At 34.9% G+C, this 23614-nt stretch overlaps 2 pseudogenes; both read left to right on the forward strand.

Annotated features, from left to right (window-relative positions):
* Positions 1-821: 821 nt before the first annotated feature.
* LOC149181152 (small ribosomal subunit protein eS24z pseudogene) lies at positions 822-1374 on the forward strand (annotated as a pseudogene).
* A 2428-nt stretch (positions 1375-3802) lies between these two features.
* LOC149181153 (triosephosphate isomerase, cytosolic pseudogene) lies at positions 3803-4624 on the forward strand (annotated as a pseudogene).
* Positions 4625-23614: the final 18990 nt, after the last annotated feature.

Raw genomic sequence — 23614 nt, forward strand, 5'->3', positions numbered from 1 at the left:
ATAAAATATAGTTTCAATATAAGTATTTGAATTTTTTTATTTATAATTTATATGGTCGATATTGAAATATTTTGTTTTAGTTATTATTCTATTTTTAAGTATATAAATATAAATAAAATTGATATTAAAATATATTTGTGAACGAGCTGTTTTTAGTGAGAGTTTTTGGAAGTTTTTTTTGGTCTAATTTCTCTCAAATCCGGCAGGAAATTATTGAAATCACAAGTTTGATGTTTGATGGGTAACCTCTGCAAAATAGAAGTCTCCTAGGGGTTTTTTCAAGGCGCTGAATCCATATATACACTAAAAAACATAGGCAAATCAAAATTTCACCTCAATTTTTTCTACTGAATTCTGGCACAGGAAAGTCCAAAAAATCTCACTAAAGACAACTCCTATTTGTGAATGTGAATATTCAAACATTTTATTTAATTTGCAAATTAATAAAAATTAATATTTTACATTAAATGTATAAATATATATAAATTTGCTACTAAATATATTTATTAATATAGACATTTAAATATTTTATTTATATATCTCTTTAAATATTTTAAAGATAAAATAATTGCACAATTTCATTATAAATATTACATTTTTTTTCTTTTAATTTTCAATTATTTTAAAAATTGATATAAATTTTAATACTTAACATTAATATTGGAATATTTTATTTATGATTGAGAATGAAATAACTAATTACCCTAAAAGGAATTTTCTTTGTGAACTTGGTGTGAGAAAACAATGTTCACTCCAGCCAATCGGAAGTCTTCATTTTTGTTGTTAAATCAAATTGAAACCTGGCACATGGAGAACGTTGAATGAAGGTTTCGTTTCAGATACTTGCAGGTTTCGTGTACTTGCTGAAATGTCTCCTGATGCCTCTATACCACGGCCTCTACAAGCTGTTGCCGCTCACGAGTCAATGTTTTAAGATCACTGTGCTTTAAAACAGAGATAGTGTTATCAGAGCCTACTTAACGGCTCTCAAAATATGGGCAAAAGTCTTTTCTCCGTCATCAACTCGCAAGTTCATGACTAACAAGTTTTTATCAAAGGAAGCAATTTGTGATTGATGTTCTTCATCTTGAGAAGCTTGTGAAGCTGTATGAGGTCAAAGATTCGCAGAGAATATTTGTCTTTGGGTTCATAACCCAATTTGGAGGTGGGAAATATTCAAGGTTAGGCTTGATTTAAGACAACTTTGAGCATGCCAAGAAATATGAAGCCAAGTATAGGTTTATCAGGAATGGGCTTGCAACCAAGGTAAAGAAATCCAAGAAGCAATTGAAGGAAAGTAAGAATAAAGCTAAGAAAATTCATGGAGTCAAGAAGAATAAGGCTGGAGATGTAGTAAGGAAGAAGAAATGCTAGGTTTTTGCGGTTAATGAGACAAACATTACTGCTGCTTGCGCAAATCAGGCGGCCATTGCTCGAGGAAGTGCCACTTTTTTTTATGGAAACATGAAATGGAGTGCTGAAATGAATTTTGTGTTAACAGTGAAGTTGGTGTCGACACTAAAGTTGAGGATGTCGAGATATAATTCTACTAGGCTCAACGGACATCTTGTTAATCAATTCGTTAACATCCTTGATTCTCCCAACATGACTAAGAAGGTCCACTATGTAGGAATAGTGCTCAAACATGGGAAATATGCCATGATCATAAAACATAACATCGAAGTAATGATGACCTTTATCCACTAAGCCAACATGGATACAAGAAGACAATGCACAAGCAAAGGTAATGTTATTTGGCTTTACTCCCGCATGTTGCATTTGTGCAGAAAATTGAAGTGCTCCACTGCCATCCCCATACTGTGCATATCTTGCAACCATGACAGTTCATGAGACCACATCCTTTGTTCGCATCAAATCATGTATTCGCTAGGCATCCTTTAGGAACCCACTCTTCGAATACATTTTGATAATAGAATTCCCTGCACCTTTTTGTCATTCAAATCTAGTTTTCACAATGTGGCCATGGATCTGCATTCCATGTTGCAAGGTTGAAAGACCGACACATGCACTGAGAATGCTAGAGAACACAAACTCATCAGGTTTGATGCCATGAAAGGGTAGATGGAAATAAATCTTCAGAGCCTCCTCAAAACCATTACTCTGCACGTACCTAGAAATCATGGTGGTCCAAGTCACCACATTTAGTTCAGGTATCCTATCAAACACTAGATGTGCATACTCTAGCTTTGCACATTTTGCATACATATTGACAAGAGAGCTTCCTATAAAGACATCAGAATAAAACTCATTTTTAACAATATGGAAATGAACCTGCTTACCCTATTACAAACCTACCATAATAGCACATGCTTTTATGGTGCTTGATAATGAAAATTGACTCAACTCCACACATTTCACTCGCATTTTCCTCAAAAGCTCCATGGCAGCATCAGTAAGCATGCTCTGTGAATATCTTGTGAGAATGGCATTCCATGAGATGACAACCAATCTCAGTGAATCTGTCGTGACTTCTCATGTAGGTATGAATATGAAATACGAGAAACAAATAAATGCTTAACATGCATTCTCACCCCCCACCGCTAGAAATGTCAGCACCCAAAAATAGTAAAAATAATGATGCAATTTACATAGCTAGGCCCTATGCTACGACTAGTGATGCAGAGAAAGATCATTTAGGCATTTATCAATTTGGACATGTAAAGAATATTCTTTCTCTTTGACGAATTGTTCACAATAGTTAGTGCCACCTTCCCTGGCTCTCCAATTTTCCAAGAGTGTTGGAAAATATGGCAAGTTATAGAAGAAAATTATTTGGACATATGTCATAATAAGGAAATCCAGTTTTCATAGAATCGCTTCACTCGTCCACTCGCCATTTAAATGTGACCGAAGCTTCTAAAGAATTTACCCCAATCAATATTTAATTTAGCTCGAATTCATTTCAAGAACATGGAAAGTTTATACAAATGGACAACTTAAATGAACCAATAATCAGGGTAGCAACTTTCGTTTAATTGATATTATGAAAGACATAAGACTCATATTGATATTTGAAGGCACTAATTTGGTCAAATTAAGATAATAACCTTTATAGAAGAAAAGTTTAACTCTATGAGGCACAAGTGAAATTTTTTAGTCAATTAAGATAAAGATATATACATTAGCTAAAAAGAAGACAAAGAGCCTCTTTTGGGAGACTATTTTTGTAACGTATATCTTGATTACATGTGGAAGAATTGGCCCATATACCCTTTTCCCTTATCTACTAGATTTTCTCGATATCATTTGCAGCCATGGTGGTTTCCAACGCTCTTAGTTTATCGGTAATTCCAACTTTCTCTTACCAATTATTCTTGTTTGGTATTTCAATTGGATGGGGAGTTTTTGTTCGAAAGAATTGATACATCCATTTTGTTCGAAAGAATTGATACATCCATGAAGTTGGTGCTGGGAAATTCCGTAGGCATGATTACCACATACTATTTATCTTGGCTAGGTGACGGGCATGACAAAATTGGTATGGAGTTCTTGCAAAATGCTTTTTAAGCAAACTCTACCTTTTATACACACAACATTGATGTCAATGGTTCAGCCAATAGAGATTACCAACAATTCTGTTTACATTGATGTCAATGGTTCAGCCAATAGAGATTACCAACAATTCTGTTTACATTGATGTCAATGGTTCAGCCAATAGAGATTACCAACAATTCTTTTTACAGTTCAACCAAAGAATAAATTATCTCTACCTGAATCATTCATGTAATTTTTTCTGTGTATTTTTTGGGAGAGATTTCCTTGATCAATTCACGAGAACACAATGGATAGTAAGTTTTTCGCTAGAGGCAACTGGAAATGCAATGGTACTTTGGAGTAGGTTAAAATACTTGTTAGTACTCTAAATGAAGCAAAAGTGGCATCCGAATATTTCATGCAGGATTATGTGAGCGCTCCATTTGTGTTTCTTTCAACAATGAAGCCCTTGCTATGCTTCAATTTTTTAGTTGCTGCACAGAATTTTCGGGTAAGGAAAGGAGGTGCTTTCATTGGAGAGATCAATGTAGAGATGCTGATCAATTTGGAAATTCCATGGGTCATACTCAGTCATTCAGAGAGAAGGATTGTATTGAAAGAAGATAATGAGTTTGTTGCAGATAAAGTGGGTTATGCACTTTCTCAAGGTTTGAAGGTAATAGCTTGTGTTGGAGAGACTCTTGAACAACATGATGTTGGAGATAGGATGAATGTAGTTTGTAAACAAACCAAAGCAATAGAAGATAAGGTGGTTGACTGGAGTAACATCGTTATAGCAAATGAGCATGTTTGGGCGATTGGAACTGGAAAAGTTGCAATCATAGCTCAGGTTTAGGAGGTGCACTATGAATTAAGGAATTGTCTTAAGGTAAATGTTAGGTCTGAAGTAGCGACATCAACCCAGATTAATTATGGTGCCTCTATAAATGTTGGAAATTGTGTTGAATTGGTAGCACAACCTGATCTTGATGGATTTCTTGTCAGAGGAGCTTCATTGAAGGCTGAATTTATGGACATCATTAAGTCTGCAATTGTGAAGCGAGGTTACGAGTTGTTTTGGCTTCTTTGCACATGTTTGCCAGAAGAAATTTATAATAGTAAAGCATAACATTTGTGCATAACAATTACCACTACAAAATATCCCCCATGATTTCATTATACTTTTATGGCGTGAAAGGAAATGCCTAGGTTACATCTTCTTACTACAAAGAAAATTATTTTCAAAAGTATAATATGCCATTAGAAATAAAATGGTTATCTTTATTCTCCATTGTTTTCACAAAAAATCTATTTTTTAAGATTTGTTGGAATTCAGAGGCACAGCAAACCAATAAAACACACAGCAGAAAAAACGCAGCAGAACAATCAAGCACATAAGAGACAATTTTTAACGTGGTTCACCCAACCAATCTGGGCTACGTCCACCAAACATAGGCATCAAGAGTTTATTAATCAAATCAGGAGATTACATCATGAAAGCCTCACAAAACTCTCACTCTTAGCAAACCATCTGAATGGTTGCCTGTTATATAGCCTAGAGAATCTAACAGCCGCATTAATTCCCTCACATCAAATATAGGAGGCATTAACTCCCTCCCAACAACCTGGAGTTAATCTAGGAACTGAATCCCTATTGTTGTCATCCTTCAGAGATTTTTGCCTATTTGACTAAAACATAAAATCTCAACAATCTCCACCTTGACAACAATTCGCCTGATGCCCTGTTATTATTATTTTATCTTTTCTGCAAGCCAAGAGAAGCCAAACACCAGCGTAGCTTCTCCAACAAAACTGGTTTCGTGAACATGTCTGCACAGTTCTCCTTTGTATGCACCTTTTCAAGAGAAACTCCCCTTTCAGTGATAACCTGTCTTACAAAATGATATTTGATTGGAATATGCTTTGACTTACTATGATAGGCCGGATTCTTAGCCAAATGTATTGCACTTTGACTGTCACAAAGTAACCTGATGTTATCCTGTAACCTACCAAATTCACCAAGCAAACCTTTCAACCAAACCGCCTCTTTGCAAACATGAGAAGCAGCAATGTATTCTGCTTCAGTAGTAGATAAAGCAACAATGTTTTGTAGCTTTGACATCCAGCTTATAGCTCCACCTGCAAGAGTAAAGACATACCCTGAAGTTGATCTTCTTTTATCCAAATCACCTGCAAAATCGGAGTCAACATATCCGCAAACAAATTCACTACTCTTATTGTAAGAAATACAATAACTACTTATGCCTCTCAAGTACCGAAGCACCCATTTCACTGCTGACCAGTGTTCTTTACCCGGATTTGCCATGTACCTGCTGACAACCCCAACTGCATGAGAAATATCTGGTCGTGTACACACCATCGCATACATCAAACATCCTACTACATTGGCATAAGGAATTCAAGACATATAATCCTTTTCTTCATCTGTATAAGGACATAAACTCGAAGAAAGCTTAAAATGGGAAGCTAAAGGGATCGACACAGGCTTCACATTGTTCATACCAAACCTCAAAAGTATTTTCTCAACATACTTCTGTTGTGATAGCCACAGCTTACCATTGCGCCTTTCTCTGAAAATCTCCATGCTCAAAATCTGTCTTGCGGCTCCTAGATCTTTCATATCAAACGTCCTTGCCATCTGAGTCTTCAACCTGTTCATTTCTTCAATGCTTTTGCTTGCTAAAAGCATATCATCAACATATAATACTAAGATAATGAACATGCCATTATTTAACTGCTTAAAATAAACACAATGATCATATTCACTTCTTACATATTCCTGACTCAACATGAAAGAATCAAACTTCTTATACCACTGCCGAGGTGACTGCTTCAGGCCATATAATTACTTCTTGAGCCTGCAGACAAATTTCTCATTGCGATGCTGAACAAACCCTTCCGGTTGTTCCATATATATTTCCTCATCTAAATCACCATGCAGAAATGTAGTTTTAACATCTAACTGCTGCAACTCCAAATCAAACAAAGCCACTAATGCTAACACAATTCTAATTGAAACAATTTTAACCACTGGTGAAAAAATCTCATGAAAGTCTATGCCAGCTTTCTGAGAAAACCCTTTTGCAACCAACCGAGCTTTGTACCTGTCTTCCGTATCATTCACACCCCGTTTCAGCTTGAACACCCACTTGCATCCCACAGTTTTCCTGCCTTTGGGAAGTTCAACCAGATCCCACGTGCCATTCTTACCTAAGGCCATCATTTCTTCCTTCATGGCTGCTTTCCATTTGTCACTATTTGAACCTTCTACAGCTTCCTGACAACACAAAGGTTCATCATCATTAGCGATCAAAGCAACTGAAGTAACATGATCATCATACCTTCTCGGACGGCGTTTGATCCTTGTAGATCTCCTTAAGAATGTTTCTGGTGCTTCCACAACTGGCTGTCTATCAACTGAAGGAACTTCTTCATGATCGCCATCTGAGACCTGTTCATGTCCTCCATCTGAACCCTGTTCATAATCTGATTCTGAAACCTGTTCATGACTAGAATCTGAACTATGGTCGTTATGACTATCATTAGAAATGCTGTCAAACTGAATATGCTGGAAATTAGATACATCATCATGTTTCAATCTTCTATCTACATCTAACTGTACAAGAGAGGATTCATTAAACCTTACATCTCTGTTGATGATGATTTTGCGGGTAGTAGGATCCCACAATCTAAATCACTTTGTTCCATCACCATACCCAACAAAGACATACCTTTTCGATTTCGGATCTAATTTAGTTCGCTGATGTTTAGGCACTAGAGCATATGCATCACAACCAAACACTCTGAGTTTAGAATAGCCACAAGGGTGTCCTGTCCATACCTCTTGCGGAACCTTGCAGTCTATTGCCGTTGATGGAGATCAGTTTATCACATAACAAGCAGTTGCCACTGCTTCCGTCCACAACTCCTTCGGCAACCCGGCGTTACTCAGCATACACCTTGCTCTCTCTAGAAGAGTCCTGTTCATGCGTTCAGCAACTCCATTCTGCTGAGGAGTATAAACCGTGGTCTTATGTCTTTCGATCCCTGCATCCTTGCAATAGCTGTCAAACTCCTTGGAGGAAAACTCACCACCATTGTCAGTTCTTAAACATTTTATAGTTCTACCAGTGTTGTTTTCTACCAATGCTCTAAACTGCTTGAAAACTGTAAAAACATCAGACTTCTTTTTCAACATGTAGACCCAAACTTTCCGAGAAAAGTCATCAATGAATGATACAAAATAAGATGAGCCACCATATGACGCTGTAGGGGCTGGACCCCAAACATCTGAATGGATATAATCAAGTATGCCTTTACTAGTATGTTTGCCTGTTTTAAACTTTTATTTACTTTGTTTACCAAACAGACAATGTTTACAGAAATCCAATTTTCCAGATCTTAGATTAGGAAGTAACTTTCGGTCAGCCAAAATTTTCAATCCTCTTTCACTCATATGCCCCAATCTTTGATGCCATAAGTGAATGGAACTACTGTCATGTTCAGACACAGACACATGCTCTGACCCAGTTCTACCTTCTAACTAGAATAGATTTCCTACTTTGTTAGCTTTCATCACTAGTAAGATACCTTTATAGATTTTCATAACTCCACCTTGAATTACAGTTTTATATCCATTTGAATCAAGTGCTCCTAATGAAATCAAATTTTTCCATAAATATGGTACATGCCTCACATCAGTTAATATTCTAGTTGTCCCATCAAACATTTGTAGTTGTATGCTCCCAATCCCAACAATATTACATGTTACATCATTACCCATGTACACAACACCATCATTAATTGATTTATATTCCTTAAACCATTCTTTATGGATACACATGTGGTTTGATGCCCTGGAATCTAACAACCAATGTTGACCATGATTTGACATATTAATTGACAATACCTCATCACTCATACCTGAACCAGATACTGAACCTGTATCTGTGGTGTTGGCTTCCTTCTTTTCTGTCAAAGAGCCTTCTTTAGCTGCCTGCTTTCGCTTCCAGCAATCCTTTTTTAGATGTCCAGCCTTGCCACAATGCCAGCACTTCACCTTTGGCTTCTTTCCTTTGGACTTTGAGCGAGAGTCGCTATGCTTTCCCCCGGAGTGTCTCTCTCATGAGCGACCTCTGGCCATCATTACCTCTGATGTAGAGGTGTCTGCATTCGACCTCTTCCTCGTATCCTCAGCCAACAAGGCTCCAAAAACATCGTCAAACTCAAGGATATCTGAGTTAAATTTCTCAATCTCAAAACGGGCACTTTGAGTTTTCGCCATTTTGTATCAAAAAACACAATTATCTCCAATGCCAACGATTAAATATCAGCAATAAAAAAAACTGCCTATGCCTTGTAGCCTTTGTTTTGAACAAAAAACAAATTTTTGTTTGTTTTGCTATGCAAAATTACAGTAAAATAAAACTGCCTATGCCTGTATGCCACTGCCTTTGCCTTTAAAAAAAAATCGCACTAATCGGCATATCGGACTTGAGTCAATTATTCACTCACGATTCACTCTGTTGTGCATTATAAATTGGTCTTATTTATCATTTGTGTTGTCTTACATGAATTTCAATAAACAAATAAACTGACTGTGAATGGCAATGGAAGCGCGCGCGCACATATATGACAAGAATATAGTTTTTTTTTTTTTTTTTAATACGTGGGGAATGTCCCAACGTGCTCCTCACTTTAAATCAATATCGAATATGAAGATATAGGCAACAAGGTTAAAATCACTTTAAATCACCATTGCTCCTCACTTTAAATCACTTTATATCGAATATCGAATATCTCAAATACATATTAAAAAAATGGATTCGATTGTCTTACGAATGTGATTGATGCTCATTCAGGTCCCCGGTCGCTGCCGAATTCACTTACTCCCGACATACACAAGGTTATAATCCAATCCGCACGCATCAGCAGGTTTTTTTTTTTTTTAGAGCATTCAACATGCAGTTACCTCCACCAGCGGACATCACCCTCCAGGCAGCACCAACACTCAGCGTTCTTCACGCTCGCGGACAAGATACCTCCACGTAGGTCCAGCGCTGTCACAACACCTCCAGCAGACTCGATTATTAAAACAGCACTGGGTTGGACCCGTCGACCCCCACGCCGTTGTTCTTACTGTACTCCAACGGTGCGCTACCTCTGTGCCACATATCCGTGCCACATATGCCACCTCACTGCTCCAGCAATGTTCAACGTAGCAAACCAAAAAACAAAACTGCAACCAACGCACAACACTGTCAGATACGCACGATTTCAGCGCACTAGGCAGCGCCAATAACCAAACCAGCAGTCCACCATGCACAGCAATCCCCAAGCAGGTAATCTCAGCACGCAGACTCCAGGACACCACGCACAGCAATCAATAGCACCAACACTCCAACATCGCTCTGATACCAATTGTTGGAATTCAGAGGCACAACAAACCAATAAAACACACAGCAGAACAATCAAGCACATAAGAGACAATTTTTAACGTGGTTCACCCAACCAATCTGGGCTACGTCCACCAAACATAGGCATCAGGAGTTTATTAATCAAATCAGGAGATTACATCATGAAAGCCTCACAAAACTCTCACTCTTAGCAAACCATCCGAATGGTTGCCTGTTATATAGCCTAGAGAATCTAACAGCCTCATTAATTCCCTCACATCAAATATAGGAGGCATTAAATCCCTCCCAACAACCTGGAGTTAATCTAGGAACTGAATCCCTATTGTTGTCATCCTTCAGAGATTTTGGCCTATTTGACTAAAACAGAAAATCTCAACAAGATTATACCTGTTTTAATGAAAACATTAGAGAAAACTCAAGAACATATTACCACAATTACTCGTTTATATGAACCCACAACAAATTGTTAATTTTGCCGATGGTTTACCAATTAGAGTATTTGTGAACAACGAGGTACTGTTTAAGTTGCAAAAGTTGAGGTCTTTAGTTGATGTGAAGTGTGATAATGATATCTATTATAATCAATGTAGAGAGAACTTCATATTGATTAATCCAAAATGTTTTAAAATCAAAACTGTTAGAGTTAACAATTAAGACCAACTATGTTATAAATGGTTATAAACTAAGAATTTTTATAAATGATATTAAATACTACTACATGTTGTCACAAAGTTCAAATAATAATAAATGCTACTCCTACAAGCTATCACAAATTTTTCATGACCTTCAAAGTTCTATATTTTCTTTCTTTATTATATTTGAATGTGAATTATGTTATAATTGTGCTTGAATGTCATGTACAACTCAATTTTCTCTTCTCTGTTGTTAGGAATTTTCTCTTTTCTATTGTTAGGTTTTGGTATTGAAAATGAATGTTATTGAGGTTTTGGTATTAAATGTTGTTACATTTTGGTATTGAAAATCAATGTTTTTGGTTAAGTGTTGAATAGATGCATTCTTAAATCTATTTTTGATATGCTCATATCTTTGATTGAAAGTAGCATGGATTTGTTGTCTTCCTGAAATAGATAATGGGTTCTCTTGGCACCCCTTTAATAATTTGAGGTCAACTCCCTACTCTTCAGGTTCCTTATCTCTCTTGATCCCAAAGCTTTATAGAAGTCAGTCATATAAGTAAGTATTTTAGTGATTTCAAAGCTTATTATGTATGTGTTTATGAATGTAGAAACCACAATAGCTGGAGGATGAAGGACTTTAGAGTTTTTTTGGATTAGGACATGATCATAATGTTCTGAATGTGAGTAGATGAAAGTTGTATTCTAATGGACTCATTTACCTGAATACATTGATGCTCTCAAAAATAGTAAATTCACATAGTATACTGAGAAATAAATGTTGAATAATATCAAGCAATATACAGTTATAAAGTTGTTGAATAGATCAGTTCTTTTATCTCATATAATCCAACATGTTGTCTTTGTTTGAGGTCCTTTAGGTGAATATGATAATCACAGACTATTGTGTGTCAAGAATGTTATTTTCCTATTAACCAATGTTGATTTAGCATTTCCCAATTCAAGTTATAATGTTTCGTGTAATTTTTTCTAGACCATAATTTCTAACTTGAGTGGGAGGCACTAAGCTTCCCTTCAACACTTGTTTTAAATGAATTTTTAGTTTTACATTCAATACCTTTACATATACTGAAAATTTAGCCTCTTCCTCCTCGATGTTCGCTTCCATTCTCCCACTTTATTTCATACAATTATGAAGAAGTAAAAAGTATAAATGTAAACTTACGATGTTAAGAAAATGAGAATTGTTGAAGATAACAAAAGAAAACTTGTAAATTTTTTTGGAGGGAATTATGAAGACCAAATGAAGGAGTATCTAATGGTATTATATTGACTTGATGATTATTTCAACAAAACTTTATATGGAAATCTAGAAATGAGAAAGAAACTATTCAAAATAAACATAAAGAAAAATGCCTCTGCAAAAGATGATGAGCAAACAAGTTTAGATAATGATATCACATTGAATCCAATTGATTTGGAATATGAAGTGGGCATTATATTTGCAATGTTAGTTCAAGCAAAACCTTAATATCCAATAGAAAAATAGAGGTAATAGGAAGAGTGGGGCCAATTAAGTACTCCACGAACATTGAACCCTTGACCAGATACGAGGGCTTGAAATTATTTATAAAAGGATCTTTTGAAGCACCATCATGTGTGTGTATGACAATGTCTATAGTGACTAGCTCATAGTAATGGATTCCATGGAATTCTTGTCCATTATGATGATGGGCCTTCGATGGCGAAGCATTTTACAATCTCTTTCATAGTTCCACCCATGGAAAGAAAAATATGTAAGTTCAAATTCATGGTTGCACCACTTACAATTATTTCGTACAACACATTTCACAATGATGCACAAAAGCAAAAATCAAGAACCCCTATGTAAGTCCTTGTGTGTGTTTTCTTGTACCTCACTATTATTTATCTATGTGATTCATCTTTGGGCTAACAATTTGTTTAGTCCCTCTACTCACTCTCAATGGTAGGCACCTAAATGCAAGTCAGACACTTGCACCACCCAAACCACATCACTATTACCATCGATCGCTCACCTTCCACATAATAAAACATCTCCCTTGACGCAACCCTGCTTGATTACAAGGCCTAGAGTGGTTCATGAGGTCTCAAGGCTAGAAAGTTATTTCCCTTTAGTTTGGCATTGAGCACCCCATAAAGTAACATCGATGATGTAGCTTAACATGTCACACAAGGCTATAGTTTCCTTCCACATTCCCCCCACTCCTCCTATTGGTGTTCCTTTGCACCTCTCTGTGAAATTGCTAGTATATATATATATATATATATATATATATATATATATATATATATATATATATAACCCACACCTAAACACATGAAGGAATCATTGGTAGTGATTGTAATATCAATAATGTTTTTTAGGAAATTTTATAAAAAACATTTTTTTTCATCTAATTCCTTTGTAGTTTTGTTTTTTAATTTATGTATACTTATTTTTAATTCATATATATATATATATAGAGAGAGAGAGAGAGAGAGAGAGAGAGAGAGAGAGAGAGAGAGATGTGTTCTATTAAGGTACTTATTGGTGTAAAGTCACCTGTTTGAGATTTTCTCTTAGATATATATATATATATATATATATATATATATATATATATATATATATATATATATGTATGTATATAGGTATCATGTGATTAAGGAAACTCGGAAGTCAATGATTGCGACATCCATGGAAAATTTGTATCTTGTTAATCTACCCAAAGGGGTCACTTTTTGTTGACTCAACCATGGAGCCTAGGCTCAAGAGAATTGAGATAATTGACCTATTAATAACAAAGGTCCTTTAACTACTCAGAATTCACAAATAAATCTAACCCTCACGCTATTTTTTCATATATATATGGGCTAAGACATGAGGATGAGTTACTCTTTTGGGCCAAATGTGGGGATGAAATTTCAAGTTTTTCCTCTTTTATTGAATTACAAATATCAAAATTCATAGAAACATTAAGAATTTTGATTATAAGTAAAAAGACAATGGCTGGAGAATGATGTTGTTCTATTGATATTTTTTGCAAAAGAAATTTAGTGTCGTATAATTTGTCAATTTTCCATTAAATACAATATATGTGCTTGCAATTTTTCATAAAACTTAAGAGGTATGTGTGTGTTCACATAGCATAAATTACTCTAAAATGTGTAATATATATATATATATATATATATATATATATATATATATATATATATATATATATATATATATATATGATCATCATCTTCATAGAGAGAAGTAACTTTTTTATATTAAAATTTTATATTTTTTATCTAAAATTATTTTTTTTTTATTATTTTTGGAAGTTGGCGAGGTAATATTTCAATTTCATTTTAGAGACACATGTTCATCTAAGATTGTTTTCAACTCTTTAAATAAATTGGAAAACCTAGTCAATTTTGAATTAAATGCAATATGTGTGCTTGTAAATTTTCTTATTATTTGTGGAATTTGGCGAGGTAATATTTCAATTTCATTTTAGAGACACATGTGTTCACCTTAGATTGTATGGAAGTTGGCGATATAATATTACAATTTCATTTTAGAGATAGGTGTTCATCTTAGATTGTTTTCAACTCTTTAAATAAATTGAAAAGCCTAGTCAATTTTCAATTAAATGCAATATGTGTGCTTGTAAATTTTCGTAAAACTTAAGAAGAATGTGTGTGTTCAAATATAATAACTTACTTTAAAATATGTGTGTATATATATGAGCATAATCTACATGGAGAGAACTAAGTTTTTCAGATATATATATATATATATATATATATATATATATATATATATATAATATATTATATATTTTATTTTTTTGGAAACTTGGGGAAGTAATATTTCAATTGCATTTTAGAGGCACATGTGTTCACGTAAGATCGTTTTCAACTCTTTAAATAAATTGAAAAAACAAGAGTACTTTTTTGAAGAGGACTCAACGAAGATAGTGGTATTTTTTGAAATTTTTTAGTTGTGTATATTTTATGCTATTGATTTTTTTTCAACCTTTTTGATACTATCTAAAAAAAATAAAACATTATGTTTAAAAGAAATTAGATAAAAAAATTCATACAAATTCGAAATCATCAAACTCATATGCCATTGGATAGAGAGTTCCTTCCCAAATCCAACATGATCAACTTCGCCACTTAAGGACAAATTCTGCTTGGAGTTCGCTACGGTACAACATGGTGTTGCGGAGAAATATGCAGAAGACGTGCTAAAAATCTATTTTTTAGGCCCTCAACAACTTGAACAAGCATTTAAAGTTCACGGTGATGTAGAAGAGGTGCTAAAATTCTATTTTTTAGGCCCTCAACAACTCGAACGAGTGTTTGAAATTCATGGTGATGCAGAAGAGGTCTTAAAACTCTATTTTTGAGGCCCTTAACAACTAGAACGAGTGTTTGAAATTCAAATTTTAAATGGTTGCATCGAGAGTTCAAGAAACTAGAAAAAGGAAGAAATTTTTTAATTCAAATAGGTCGATGGAGGGTTTAAGAAACTAAAAAAAAGAAGAAAGAAAAAAACCAAGCCTGTCAATACTTTTCTTTAAGCTAATTATAAAATTTATTTATTCCACAAAAATAATTTAAACTTATTTTTTCAATTTTGAAATTCTTAAAAATAATAATTTGATTATTGTTCTGATTTTAAATATAACATATTTTTATACTTAGTCATTCTATAATATTTTTATGTAGAATTTTTCAATAAAAATAAATCAAATTATAATAAATAAATAACAACAAACTAAACTAAATTTTATAATATTATTATTTTAAAAATAATTTCATACACACATTTAAATCCAAATTACTCAAATAATGTCTTAAAATTTATGAATTCCTTATTCTTTTACTATTTTAAAAATATATATTGCAAACGGAAGTCAACGGTAAAAATTTCTATTGCATAGTGACGACATAATTGAGTGTAATCACATTTTATAGGTTGAAAGAGATTTGTGATCGACAAATCCCATTGCATCCATTACAACTATATTAAATATAACTTCCAACTATTACAACTAAGTTAATTATTGATGCACTCATTTCCTGCATTAGTGCATAAATACAAGTGGATATTACTGCATTTTGTGTGTGTGTGTGTGTGTGTTTTATTTTAATAGATATTATGAGAGAGGGAATCATATTTATTAACTCTTCCATGAATTTTATAAAATATACATTTCCAGCAACCTTAAATTCACATTTTTGAATTACATATATTCATATAAAAGATTATAATATTTATTAAACTTAAATTGATAATTTCTCTTATGTTTAATCAATTTATTATTCAAAAGTATAACATTGAAAATTTAAAACTAATTTTTAAGTTAGAAAATTAAAAGTTTTTTTTTCGAAGAAAAAAGCGAAACTTTTTATTAAGCAAATAAAAAGTTACATTCTGTAAAAACTTTGAGCAGACCTGATGGCTCACATGATTGCTGTTTTGATCTTCTGTAAGTAAACAAACAAAAATCTCAGTCCTTTTTTTGACTGATTGTGGATGATAAAATATGTCCTGAAACTGCTGAAAAGAAACTGTCTAGACTTCCTCCCTTCAGGAGGCTTAAGTACAATTTATACGATGCATACTTTGGGGTCTCCTTCAGAGAAGGAAAACAACCCCTTACATGACTGTAAATAAACCTTTAAACAGCTGAAATGTACAAAAAGTTTTTGAGTTTTCTGTTTTGAAGTGCTCAAGAAATATTTACAAATATATAAAGAAAACTGTAACAGATATTCATTGTGCCCATGAAACTGCAAACAAAAAAGAAAAAACGAGCCGCGTTCACTGTGGAGGAGCAAAAGGGGGCTGATGTGAAGTGGATGACTGCCCCTGACTGAGTTCTACTATTGACCAGCTGCCCATATCTTGCTGTAAACCAGCCTTAGAAAGCTGATCTGCTTCCTCGTTTTTGTCCCTGTAAATATGGCAGATGGTAAAGCTGTTAAAAGATGACTTTAAAAACAATATTTCTTCTAAAAGAGTCTTCAGAATCTGATTTTGACATGATGCATTCCCATTAACCCATTTTATGACATTCAGAGAGTCTCCGAAGATTTGAATTGTGAAGATGTTTCTTTGAAGTAACCAGCAAAGGAGAAGGCGCAAGGCAGACAGCTCAGCATAATTATTTGTACCAGGTCCTAGCCCTACAGAAGCTTTTAGGGAGTGATCAGGATTCAAATGAATGCACAGTCCTGCTCCAGCCTTGTTATTCTGGGATGCTCCGTCAAAATAAGCCCATGGAATGCCCTCCTGGATAGTAACAGGCTTGTGATGGTTTTGAGGATTTTTAGCTTCAGGGATCGGGATGGCAGAGTAAATGGCTGCACAATTAATGGCTATGGCGGATGTGGGAGTGTCCTTGTCTTGAAACAAGCTTTTGTTTCTCGCTAGCCATACGCCCCAAAAAAATATAAGAGGTAGATTTCTCATGTTTCCCTCCGGATAGTTCTGCCACCATTTCCTCCAAGCTTCTTCCAAAGGGTCTAACCCCCACTGTGCCTTTACATTGAGCAAGCAGGTTAACTCCTCCCATATCTTTAAAGAGACTGCACAAGATGTAAAGAGATGGCTTATTGATTCCTCTTCTAATTTGCATAATGGGCACCTCCCTGGCCCAACTAAGTATCTGGCTTGTAAAATGTCCCAAGTTGGGACTTTTCTTTTTAGCATGCACCATAGGAAAATCCTGGCCTTAGCTGGGCATTTTAACTTCCATATGTTTTTCGACCACCAATCTGGTATTCCCCAACCTTTCTTTTTCATTAAGAAGGAATATCCATCTTTTGGGGAGTATTCACCTATTTTCCCCTGCGCCCAAATCAGCAGATCAGGTTCGTTTTTAAGCCTGACATTAGAACGATGAAGTTCTTGAATGAAAGAAAACCATTCGTTCTTCCATCTGATGTTTATTCCTAATTCTTCATCATTTTTCCAAGCCTGACCCCATATGGTAGAGTGGCCTACTTTCTCCACCTGGTTTAGGGTAAAAATGCCTTTACTATCAAGATGTCTGAGAAAGCCAGGTGACAAGGCAAAAGCTTCATTACAACCTATTAAGTTAGCAAATTATAAATATAAGAATATAACAATTTTGATTGCAAGTGTGATAGAATCCTTTTTCAAATCTACACACCAAAACACTAAAAATGTAATGAGAAATTAATCCACATTATTGTTAATTACTTATTCAAATGTAATTAGTAAAATTTGTTTTTTTTTTTTTAACTATCAAATAGTTACAATTTTAAAGTTTGCATATCATTGTTGATGTACATAAATTTTAAAATTTCGAGCTTTAACTGGTCTTACACAGGAGATCAAAAGTTAGTTTTAATGCTTAATCAAGCTATTTTTTAGCATTTAATGAGCTTGATCAAGCACTTAAAACTGCTCGATCGAGCATTCTTTTTTCACCAAAATGCGCCCTCATTTCGCCAAAAAGTGTAACCTAGCTCCATGCTTTCACCCATATATAATAGTCATATTTAAATTATATATGTATATACCGATGGGGGTGTTAATATGGTTGCTACAAATGCATTGGAGAGGGTTCCATCAACACACTTGGATCAGTATTAGGTGGGCTTGGAAGGAGGTAGTTAATGTTGGATTGCTAGCATGTGTGACACATTTTAATTTTAAAAGTTATTTTATGGATATGGAAGGATGAAGGTTCACACATATTGTGAGATGAGGTGAGGATAACTACTCGGCCTCCATTATAGGTTTCCTATTGTTGACAATTTATGTTTGGTGGTAACTCCATTGGCTTCTATTTCTATTGATCTGCATTGGGTCTCACTTGGTTGTGGCAAGTTTTAGGGTAATCATCGCCATGAGGTTACACCTTCCTTTATTTTTTTTAGGGCATAGATGTGGTTTTCGCGTTCTATGCATTCTGGTGTCTGAGCCTTTGGCATGGGAATTTCGTTTTTGGTAGTCTCTTTTGTGGCTCATACCCCATTTGGTATTCATTGAGCTTCATTCTTGGTGGCCTGGGTGCAGGCGATATGGACAAGCTTCTAAAACCTGAGATAATTTCTTCTAATGCTAGCTGAATTTCTCCTTCTCCTTCAACTGGTGTATCAGTCATTTACTATTAGATTAACTATTATAATAATCCCCTAGCTCCTTCATATAACCATTATTCCTTTAGAAATCACCCCAACCCTTGTTATCAACACTTTTTTTTTACCCAAAGTCCCTTATACTCTATCGAGACTATAATTCCAAAGGAATTATAAAAAATACACCATCACAGCCTTTTCGAATGGGGATAATGTAAATAGCATTAAATACACTATCAACGTTAAAAACCAAAGGAATATGCATTATACACAATAACACAATTGACGAGCTTTTATTCGAAAGGGTCGATATAACACGATCGACACTTTTATAAACTATTTAATTGAGGCTTCTGTGATCCATAACATTTTAAGAAGAGTTTCAGCGTAAATCACATCCAGAAAACCTTTGTCGACGCATTTCGAACCAGCAAATGTGGTTCATCATCAAGACAAGTTGAGGAGTTAGATCATAGCTGTGAGTTAAATAGGGAGAGCAGATCTTCCAAACGGCTAAGTACGTCCATAAAATATCGGTGCTTTAACATGGGTAATTCCCTGATGCGATATGCCACATGGGTGTTGGCAATCGCTATCGACGGTGTCGAAATCCACACAATAGGCTCCTTCTGTTGAGACTATGCGATGCGATACACTTTGCGAACCCGATAATTTATCCAACCCACTATATAATATTTCAGTTCCAGACTGTCGGGGTTTCGGACTTCGACAATTCCACAGCCTTTTCCACTCCACTTGCGATTATGCTATGCAATAAAGGTTCGGACCCGATACTGGTTTGAACCAGAATCAATAAAATTTCAGGTCCAAAGCTATGTCCAGGCTAAGGTTTTTCATGAATTCTCTGTGAAAAACAGAGTTTGGCCGCAGAACTCTATACAGCGATTTAAGAAGCCTACGTTCGTCGATATGAAGGAAAAACGATTTTAAAGGCTCCAGCCTAAATATTCATGGGAAAATAAGGCTAATTCATCCATATTCAAAGTCAGAAGAAAGGAATTGAACAGATGCATGCATATAATTATCAATTAATAGAGAACCACATAATCAGATGAATAGAGAGGCTTTTCTTTAGGTGATAATTCTTCTTGGCATGACTCTCACTCTGAGCCTCCCGTCATTTTATTTATAATCCATAAGTAAAGCCTTCTCGACCATTATCCCTTACGAAAGCATGCTTTTACATAGAGTGATTTAAAGCATTCATTCATAAAAGTTATTATCGCTTATCTATGAGCGAATATTATAGAATATTTTATTCTTAATTTTATCCCTATCTTGAAGTAGAAAAGCATGGAAATAGCTGGCTGAAGAACCCCACACCCTTTCTTGTAGATTTTTTATGGATTTTTGGAATATGTTTAAAGATATTTTTCCCTCTAAGTCACATGCTCCTGCATCAGACACCGCAGGACAAAATTCTTCATGGGCTTCTGTCCATGAGTTCATCTATAGAACTACCTAGTTTCTGTAGCATGTTTTCTATAACTCAAGTAGCTTGAGTGGTCGACTAATCCTTCCGCTTTACCCGATACTAGAAGTACTCTTGTCCCCTTGTTTTCTTAAATGCATTCTTGTCTATAATTCTTTCTGGCTGCAAATTCTTTGCTGCGGGTAACTGTTTTACCCAATCAATCTCTTCGGTCCCTTGATCTTGTGCTATATCATCTGCATTTTCACCTTCATACTTGTACAAGTCTGCACATTAAAAATTAGTGATATTCCAACTTTAAGGGGTAACTCAATATCATAGGAATTTGCAAGCAATTTCCTCAACACTTTGCACGGTTCAATTTTTTTGAACTTCAGTTTGTTATACTTCCTCTTTAGAAACCTCTCCTTTCTGATATGTGCTAAAACTAGATCTCCAACATCAAAGTTCACCTCTCTTCTTCTCATGTTTGCTCTGGTTTTATACTTGATGTTGCTATCTTGCAACTGTTGCTTCATTGTTCATGTATTGCCTGCATTTTTGAAGCAAAGTCTTCACCCTCTGCACTTCTCATCTCTTCTTTTCCAAAGTTTCTTAACTCAGTTACTCCTCTTGGATGCATTCCATAAACAATATGGAATGGAATCTGTCATGTACTCCTATTAGGTGAGCCATTATATGCATATTCAGCTTGTGCCAATACTTGATCCCATCGCTTTGGATGTTCTGCAGTAAGGCTCCTTAACTGATTGCCTAAAATCTTGTTCACCACTTCAGTCTGTCCATCAGTTTGTGGGTGATAGGAAGAACTGAAACTTAATTTAGTTCCCAGCTTCTTCCATAGTGTCCTCCAGAAATGTCCAACAAATTTGGAATCCCAGTCTGAGACAATACTTTTAGGCAACCCAATCTTACAACCTACTTAAAAAACAAATTAGCAATGTGAGAAGCATCACTAGTTTATAACATGCAATAAAGTGTGCCATTTTTGAAAATCTGTCCACTACAACAAAAATTGAATCATTACCTCTTTGAGCCTTTGGTAAGCCCAAAACAAAATCCATACTTACCATATCCCAAGGCCTATCTGGAATTGGTAATGGGATATACAACCTTTGTTTTGGCTTCTTCCCTTTGCATGTTGACAGATTTTGCAAGTTTTCACATACTTCTTGAATTTAGATTTCATTTTCGGCCAGAAATAAAATCTGTTTATCTACTCATAAGTCTTCTCTATGCTAAAATTTCCTGCAAGTCCTCCACTATGCTTTTCTTTGATTAAATTCTCCCTCATTGAACAGTTTGGTATGCACAACTGATTTTTTTTAAAGAATAGTCCATCTTGTCAGATGAAATCCAACCATTTACTCCTATCCATCAAAACAATATTCTTACAAGCTTCAAATGCCTCTTTAAAATTTGAATCAGTCTCATACAATTCTTTTAGAAAATCAAAACCCAGCACTTGGATTTGACTCTCTTGAAATAATACATTCCTCCTAATTAAGGCAAATGCAACTTTGTTTGATTGGCCATTTATTGCTTTAAAACAAAATGGAAACCTTGAAGATACTCTACCCATTTAGCATGTTTTTGGCTGAGCTTTAGCTGCTACATTATAAACTATAGTGCATGGTTATCTGAATAAAGGATAAATTCTTTTGACATTAAATCATGCCTCCATTTTTTTAATGACTGCACAACTACGTAGAACTCATTGTCATAAGAAGAATACTTCCTTTTTGAATCATTCAGCTTTTCACTAAAATAAGCTATTGGTCTATCTTCCTAACTTAAAACACCTCCAATTGCTTCTCTACTGGCATCACACTTCAGTTGCAAAGGCTTAGTGAAATCAAGTAAAACCAAAATAGGCTTTTCAGTGATTTTCTTCTTTAACAACTAAAAATTCTTCTTTGCTTCATCAGTCCATCTAAATGGCTGTTTTTCCTTCTTTATGGTCTCAATAATTGGTGCATTGATCTTACTAAAATTATTGATGAATTTTCTATAAAAGCTAGCAAGACCATGAAAACTTCTTACCTCAAAAACACTCTTGGGTGAAGGCCATTCCATGATTTCCTTGGTCTTCTGTGCATCCATCTTCAGCCCTTTAGCAGAAATAACAAAACCCAAGTATACTAGTCCTTATTTCATGAATGAACACTTTTTCAAATTCAGCAAAAATTTCTCCTGTTGCAACCTTTGTATGACATAACTCAAATCCCTCATATGGTCTTCTTTAGACCTGCTGTAAACTAATATATCATCCATATATATTATTACAAATTTACCAATGAAATATTTAAAAAACTTCATTCAAGAGTCTCATAAATGTACTTGGTGCATTTTACAACCCAAAAGGCATTACTCTCCACTCATACAATCCCTCATTTGTCTTAAATGCGGTTTTTCACTCATCCCCTTCTCTTATTCTTATCTGATGATACCCACTTTTAAGATCTAGTTTTGAAAAATACTTTGCTCCACTCAAGAAATCCATTAAATCTTCAATTCTAAGCAAAGGAAATCTGTACCTCATTGTGATTTTATTGATGGCTCTTGAATCTGTACACATTCGCTAGCCTCCATCTTTCTTTGGACTCAGCACTGTTGGTATTGTGTAAGGACTCAAGCTCTCCCTGATCATCCCTTTGTCAAGCAATTCTTGCACCTGCTTCCTAACTTCTTCATTTTTTGTAGGAGTCATTCTGTAAGCTTCCTTGTTAGGTAGACTTGCTCCAAGTATCAAATCTATATGATGGCTAATTATTCTAATGGGTGGCAACTCATTTGGCAAATCGTCAACAATAGTATCACAATATTTCTCGAACATTTCTTGAATTTTAATGGGTAAAAAAGAAATTTTAGTAGAAGTTATTACTACCTTGGGCTTGCAAATCATAGCGAAATTTACCTCATTCTCTTCAATATCCTTGAAGTATTCCTTTCCTCCTAATAACAGAGTTTTTGGATCAGTCTTCTTTCCTGGTAAATCTTCTTCTTGCAGAGGCAACAACATATGATTGACACCATCCTTTCAAAACTTGTAGGTGTTTCTTTTACCATCATGCATGGATCCTCTATCATATTTCCAAGGTCTTCCAAGCAACATTTGACACACATACATTGGCATCACATCACAAACAATTTTATCTTTGTACTTGCCCACCTGAAATTCCACTTCACACTGTTCATTTACTAATAGTTGATGTCCCTTTTGCAAGCATGACGCCTTGTAAGGTGTTGGATGTTTCATTGTTTTCAACTTCAATTTCTCCACCACTTCTGTAGAGACCAAATTATCAGTGCTGCCACTATCAATGATAATCTGGCAACATTTCCCATGGACTTTACACACTGTCCTGAATAGAGTCTTTCTTTGTGATGGTTCAACTGTCTCCTTTGCTGGCTTGAGAAAAAATTTATTAACTACCAAAGTTTCTCCTCTCTCTCGTACATTTTCTTCTTCTATCACTGCTATTGCTTCTCCCTCAGCT

Source organism: Pinus tabuliformis, chromosome 3_2, assembly GCF_031772625.1.
Source record: "Pinus tabuliformis cultivar Carrire ecotype Pingquan chromosome 3_2, CPIR1, whole genome shotgun sequence".
Taxonomy (NCBI): Eukaryota; Viridiplantae; Streptophyta; class Pinopsida; order Pinales; family Pinaceae; genus Pinus; species Pinus tabuliformis.